The sequence below is a fragment of the Littorina saxatilis genome, linkage group LG1, assembly GCF_037325665.1.
Source record: "Littorina saxatilis isolate snail1 linkage group LG1, US_GU_Lsax_2.0, whole genome shotgun sequence".
Lineage (NCBI taxonomy): Eukaryota > Metazoa > Mollusca > Gastropoda > Littorinimorpha > Littorinidae > Littorina > Littorina saxatilis.
The window spans coordinates 57,607,526-57,615,126 of record NC_090245.1 but is presented as its reverse complement, the minus strand read 5'-3'; the positions used below and the strand labels follow the sequence as shown (position 1 = coordinate 57,615,126).

Sequence of the window (7,601 nt, the reverse complement as noted above, 5' to 3'; positions counted from 1 at the left end):
TAAATCTCAGCCAGTGATTAAGTGGTTCAAAAATCTCACCTAATTTTGTGTTTGTTTTTTGATCAAGATAAGAATCACAGGAGTTTTGCAAACTTCTTTGCATTAAACAAAATAACACACCTTTCACTTCCCCTAAATTTTCATGCAGTCACAATTTTTTGTCCAAGAAATCTTAAGTATTAGATATATTTTAAGATCTACAAACAGAAGAATGTTTGCAATGATACACCGATCCATCTTCACCACAAAACATAAAACAAATTACGCTTGAACATTTTGGCAAGAATTTTTGGTACACTTATAAGACAGGATTTTAAGAGGGGAAAGACAGAAACATAGATTCGGGGACTAGAAAAATCAGATTATATTTCACGATGAAATTTTGACAGATACTGAGCCACTGAAAAAATCCAGCAAACCAAACCCATGCTTAAAATATGAAATGTACAGCATATATGACCATTTCCTCATGTATATGCAGTCACCAGAATAACATTGCACAAAGCTGAGACAGAGTATGGACTGGTATCTGGGATGATAGGACACCCTTGGAACCATGCAAAATGTCCCAACATTGTAGGTGTCCTCTCTTGACAGGTACATTTGGATAAAGTCAATAGACAAAGAGACAACAGAATTTGTGTGTAATGGGAGGGGCCTGACATTGCAGGGACGTAAGCTATCACGATGTGGAACTAATGCCGGGAGGGAGAGAGCAGAGGCAAAGCAGACCTCAGTGGGAGATAATTGCTATGACCCAAAACACTGGATATATTAAATTGAAAATAATGCAGATTATTGGTGTAGATGAGAGGATGGGGAGAAGGAGGGGGATAAATTCATATTCAAGAAAAAAATTCAGAGTTAAAAAAAGGGAAGAAATATTGTCTGTGCTCTAAATAGTGTGTATAACAAAGAACCCAAACCAGACCATATAACAAAATCAACAAGAGAAAACAAAATCACTTTTATAGACACTTATTTTAACACAAAGTGAAATCCAGTCTACACATTTCTCAGTAAAATAATGCGCAAAATAATTATGCCTACAAAACTAATTACAACAAAGCAGTGATGATAATTATATTCACTGATCGGTCAATATTGTACTTGCGTAGTAAAGAGAATAAAGCAATTAATTATTCAAACAAGGAGAAATAAAACAAAATACAAACTGTCAAAAAAAACATGCGCTGAGTTCTTGTGAATTCACCATTGCTGTTACAAAAAAAATAAAAATTTAAAAATAGTACAGCAGTTGATTTGGAAGAAGAGGGGAGATTGGCTGGAGCAGGACTGGCAGCAGAAAACATGCAGGCAACAAGGTCAGATGAGAAGAACATTTTATTGATTTCTCGTAAACACATGAAAACACTTATCAATCTTTCATCAAGACGTACGTGATGGCTCAATCCTTGTACACCAATAAACCAGATATCAAAGCCCTCGCAAACCAGTGAAGATTGTTTAACTCACTTTCTCATTAAACAGATGTAGCCAAGTGCACTTCGCTACCCTAGACACTCTAATCATCGCATAGCGAAACAGCCTTGTGTACAGTACAAACGGGATAACCCATCCCATAGCAGACGATACGATGCTGCGCGCGCACCATTGCCGGCGCAAATTCTAATAAAATACCTTTCTTTTTTTATCTACCTAACTTCTATCTTTCAAAGTCCCTTTTATCTTTGATACGGTCCTAATTATATTTAGGTTTGCATAGAAGTCACTGATTAGGCTGGATGGCTGCATATTATTGTGTTATTTACGATAATGCTTCGAACTGACCAAAGCGTCACTCTGACCTTGACCGGTTTTCATGTATCGTCGAGAGAAATTGATTCTCACAAACTCATCTTTGTCTTTTCAATCATTGTTTTGTCATTTTTGTATCACTATTACATATCCCGTACCTATGTTGCATATGATTTTAGTTTGTTTATAAGGATTTGGTTGTAATGAGTGATGCTTGGTTCCTCTGCAAAGCCGATTGCTAAATTCCTGCGCGAGTACCTGTCTGCATAAATTAGCAATCTTTGCAGAGGAACCAAGCATCACTCATTACAACCAAATCCTTATAAACAAACTAAAATCATATGCAAGATGTAGCCAAGTGCACTTCGCTACCCTAGACACTCTAATCATCGCATAGCGAAACAGCCTTGTGTACAGTACAAACGGGATAACCCATCCCATAGCAGACGATACGATGCTGCGCGCGCACCATTGCCGGCGCAAATTCTAATAAAATACCTTTCTTTATATATCTACCTAACTTCTATCTTTCAAAGTCCCTTTTATCTTTGATACGGTCCTAATTATATTTAGGTTTGCATAGAAGTCACTGATTAGGCTGGATGGCTGCATATTATTGTGTTATTTACGATAATGCTTCGAACTGACCAAAGCGTCACTCTGCTCTTGACCGGTTTTCATGTATCGTCGAGAGAAATTGATTCTCACAAACTCATCTTTGTCTTTTCAATCATTGTTTTGTCATTTTTGTATCACTATTACATATCCCGTACCTATGTTGCATATGATTTTAGTTTGTTTATAAGGATTTGGTTGTAATGAGTGATGCTTGGTTCCTCTGCAAAGATTGCTAATTTATGCAGACAGGTACTCGCGCAGGAATTTAGCCGATTCCATTTACTTTCGGACTTTACCGCTTCGTACTAAGTCAATGTATAATTTTCCCCCAAGTAACGCATATCATGATGTTTGTCTAGGGTTCTTCTTTTTATCTGTATGATTTATGAATTTGTCCATTATTCCAGTTTAGAGAGTTTTGTAATTTTCTGCACTGAAGTTGGTTCAGTGCCTTCACTAGGACCATTGTTTTTGCATCCTACTAAATACATATAAGTTTTTACGAAATGTGATCTATTGCAATGGAAAGCTAAAGGTCGTAGCTTTAATTTGATGTATTGTTTGTTAGGATTGGTTATGTATTTGTTTAAATAACGTAGGGTAAAGCATGTGTAAGAAACACAAATTCCGTGTTTCTGGCCGTATTCAGTCCGATTTTCATCACCGCCGGACGGTGCTTTCTGTGCAGTCCGCGCCGGGGCTATAAGTATAGGCCGGACACCGGCAAAAGCATGCATTCGCTCAAAAGCAAAGATGGCTGCGCCCTACGAAAGCGTGATCGAGGCGAACGAAGAATACTTGGAGCACGTCAATTACAGCACTCCGCTGGTTGCACGCTATGCCAGCTCAGCTATGACAAAGAACTTTGGAGACGTGAAGAAATTCTCAACGTGGCGACAACTGTGGACATGGCTTGCAATGGCAGAGAAGAAGCTTGGCCTTTCAATCTCAGAAGAGCAGATTAAAGAGATGAAGGCAAACATTGGCAACATTGACTTTGCCCATGCCGAGCTGGAGGAGAAACGCGTTCGTCATGACGTCATGGCTCATGTTCACACTTTCGCTCACATTTGTCCCCATGCTGCTCCCATTATTCACCTGGGTGCCACTTCCTGTTACGTTGGCGACAACACTGACCTGATTGTCATGAAGGATGCTTTTGATATTATGTTACCAAAGCTTGCTAGGTGTATCCATCGCCTGTCTTCGTTTGCAAAGCAACACAAAGCACTGGCCTGCCTGTCCTATACTCACCTTCAACCAGCACAGCTGTCGACAGTGGGCAAGCGTGCATGCATTTGGACACAGGATCTTCTCATGGATCTGCGTAACCTGCAGCGAGCCAGGGCTGACCTTCGCTTTCGTGGGGTCAAGGGCACCACTGGCACCCAGGCCTCCTTTCTGGCTCTCTTTGATGGCAATGAGAAGAAGGTGGAGGAATTGGATTGTCTTGTCACAGAACTGGCTGGTTTTAAAAGCCATTTCTTGATCTGCGGTCAGACTTACAGTCGCAAAGTAGACGTGGATTGTGTCAATACTCTTGCCAGTCTTGGTGCCACGGTCCACAAGATTTGTACAGATATCAGGTTGCTGGCCAACTTCAAAGAACTGGAGGAGCCCTTTGAGAAAGATCAGATTGGGTCCAGTGCCATGCCCTACAAGAGGAACCCAATGCGGTCAGAGCGCTGCTGCTCTCTGGCCAGACACCTGATGACGCTGGTCCACGACCCACTCAACACGGCCGCCAACCAATGGATGGAGCGTACACTGGACGACAGTGCTAACAGACGCATTGCTATTGCTGAAGCCTTCCTGACAGCTGATGCCTTGCTGGGAACCATGCAGAATGTCTTTGAGGGTCTGGTTGTCTATCCCAAGGTGATAGAGCGACGCATCCGACAGGAGCTGCCCTTCATGGCCACAGAAAACATCATCATGGCCATGGTCAAGTCGGGAGGAGACAGGCAGGAATGTCACGAGCAGATCCGAGTGCTGTCGCAGCAGGCAGGGAACCGCGTGAAGCAGGAAGGAGAAGATAATGACCTGGTGGAGCGTATCAAACAGAGCGCGTACTTTGCCCCTGTTCACGCCAAGTTAGAGCTCCTGATGGACCCCGCTACTTTTGTTGGACGTGCTCCAGCACAGGTGGATCGCTTCCTGCAAGAAGAAGTGGAACCTGCCTTACAGCCATACACCAGCGACCTTGAGGGTTGCTCCCACCTAACACTGTGAACACAAACCCCACATTCATCCACAGCGTGCCCTGTCCAGAGTCTGTGCACAGCAACAGTCATCATGTCGGTGGAGTGAAATCCTGATGTTTAGAGATTGTGTAAATTGCAATGCGGATGCTAAAGCTTAGAAATATTAACCCGATTGTGAATTTTCAAGTTGATCTCGACTACTTTTGAGAAAGTGTTTCTTATTTATCATGAGCAGTACTGGAGACAGCTTTAGCTTGTTTGTTGGAGTTCGTGAAGATAGCGTGTTTTTTTTAAGCTGAAGGCAGCTTTATGCCATAGCTTTTACATTTCAGCCCTTTGCCGATGCATGGCAGGTATTTTTGTTTTCTTTTGTCATCCGTTTTGTTAACCATTCTTTATGTATGTACTTGCTGCATTTAAACTTGCTGCATTTAAACTTGCTGCATTTAAACCTTTCAACCCAGTTAACCTAAGTTATTATTGAATGCATTTTTCATGAATATCGTTTTCAACTTTGAAGAGAATTGTGTAGGCCGAGTAATTTTAAACAGTTGATCAAGTTGAAATATATGTAAAAAAATTGTCATAATTTCTGTTGTGGATATGTGTAAAATCATGAATAAATTGAAAGTTTAGGCATCCATGATCGATTTGTTTACCAACAAAAGCCATGACCTATTGCAGTATTTCTGTATTACAGAGTGGCCATTCTGTTTTTATATTTAGTCAAGTTTTGACTAAATATTTTAACATCGAGGGGGAATCGAAACGAGGGTCGTGGTGTATGTGCGTGTGTGTGTGTGTGTGTGTGTGTGTGTGCGTGTGTGTGTGTGTGTGTCTGTGTGTGTGTGTAGAGCGATTCAGACTAAACTACTGGACCGATCTTTATGAAATTTGACATGAGAGTTCCTGGGTATGAAATCCCCGAAAGTTTTTTTCATTTTTTTGATAAATGTCTTTGATGACGTCATATCCGGCTTTTCGTGAAAGTTGAGGCGGCACTGTCACGCCCTCATTTTTCAACCAAATTGGTTGAAATTTTGGTCAAGTAATCTTCGACGAAGCCCGGACTTCGGTATTGCATTTCAGCTTGGTGGCTTAAAAATTAATTGATGACTTTGGTCATTAAAAATCTGAAAATTGTAAAAACATAAAAATTTATAAAACGATCCAAATTTACGTTTATCTTATTCTCCATCATTTGCTGATTCCAAAAACATATAAATATGTTATATTCGGATTAAAAACAAGCTCTGAAAATTAAATATATAAAAATTATTATCAAATTAAACTAGTACTTTTACGCAACCAAGCACGCTCACACACACGCACTCATAGAAGGATACAACACATTAACTCACACCCACACACACACACGCACACACACACACACACACACACACACACACACACACCATCACAACCACAACCATAAAATTCATGTGACAAGAAGTTCCTTTTGGGTGTCAAAAACCGAAGGCAAGTTTTTTAATTTCATAGGGACAAAAATCACATATTATTTAAGAACACTTGGGGTTTAACAAATTTAAAACTAGCACCCCTATTACACAATAACAACAATACGTTTTCCATATAAGGTACACATAATATTTCACAGAACGTATACATAATCCTTCGGTACAAATTTATGAAAAAGCGCAGCCAGCTATAACAAACAAGGGAGGTGGATGGGGCAGAGGCGGTAAGAGCAAGTGAAGAGCGCTGCTGCGACGCGGGCGCAGGTAAAAAGCCAAGTGAGCGGCCCACTGCTGGTCAGTCAAACATACCTGACATCAGCTCACAATTTAAGACACAAATGCACCATAAAAGCATGCAGACCGAGGGGTTGTGACTGGTGGTACCCACCAGTCACAGGCACAGTAAAAAGAGAGTTTAAATTATATTTATACTAAATAACACTTAAACTAGTACTTTTACGCAACCAAGCACGCTCACACACACGCACTCATAGAAGGATACAACACATTAACTCACACCCACACACACACACGCACACACTCACACACACACACACACCATCACAACCACAACCATAAAATTCATGTGACAAGAAGTTCCTTTTGGGTGTCAAAAACCGAAGGCAAGTTTTTTAATTTCATAGGGACAAAAATCACATATTATTTAAGAACACTTGGGGTTTAACAAATTTAAAACTAGCACCCAATAGAAAGGGGCGAACTTTGAGCTCCTACCAACCCAAAAGAACGTGGACGGGAGTTTACTTGGGCAAGGCCCTACAAAAAGTTACTCTGTAAAAATCTAAGGTGAGTTGAGGGATCTGGTCTAGGTAAGTAAGGTGCATTATTCGAATAGTGTTAATATGCTGTTTCACAGAGGAAGGCTTGAGCCTTCGGGTTAAATACGTGGCATAGAGAGCTACAGTTCTCTTAGTCACCGGCACAGGGGGGATGCTCATCCTATTGCAAAAATCCATATAGGGTTTTAAGTGAGTTTTAATTGTCTTCACAGTATTGTCAGCAAAAGTACTGCTTCTAAACCCGGCGAGTTCCCCGTTTAGTTCTTCTTCAAACGTCTTTGCCTCTCCTGCACAAGAAACACAAATGAATCTTTTGACATATGTTTGCTTAAGTCGGAACTGACACATTCAGCCCTATGCGACCAGTTTCTTAGCAACACACACAATTTCTCCCAGTTTCCTGCCTCATGAAGCCTGGAAATAGTGTCTGGAAGAGTGTTCACCAAACCCGGTACATGTATGGCTCTGACTGAAAAGTTATGCTTCGTACTGAGCCAGAACAGTTTCCTCAATAAACAGTTCATGTATGGGTTTCTACTTCTCCCTTTGTTAATGATTGCTTTGGTTACACTGTTGTCTGTGTGCACTATCACAACGCTGTTTGTCCAAGTCTGCGCCCATCTTTCAATGCCTTGTATTGCGGCGCATAGCTCTTTATAGTTGATGTGAAGCTCGCTGGCGGCCGGTGTGTCCACGTGAAACACAGAGTATTGCCAGTCCCCTCTGCAAAACACCCCACACGC

At 41.1% G+C, this 7,601-nt stretch overlaps 1 pseudogene; it reads left to right on the top strand.

Annotated features, from left to right (window-relative positions):
• The first annotated feature begins 2,060 nt into the window (after window positions 1–2,060).
• On the top strand, window positions 2,061–5,221 carry LOC138975072 (adenylosuccinate lyase pseudogene; annotated as a pseudogene).
• The last annotated feature ends 2,380 nt before the right edge of the window (window positions 5,222–7,601 follow it).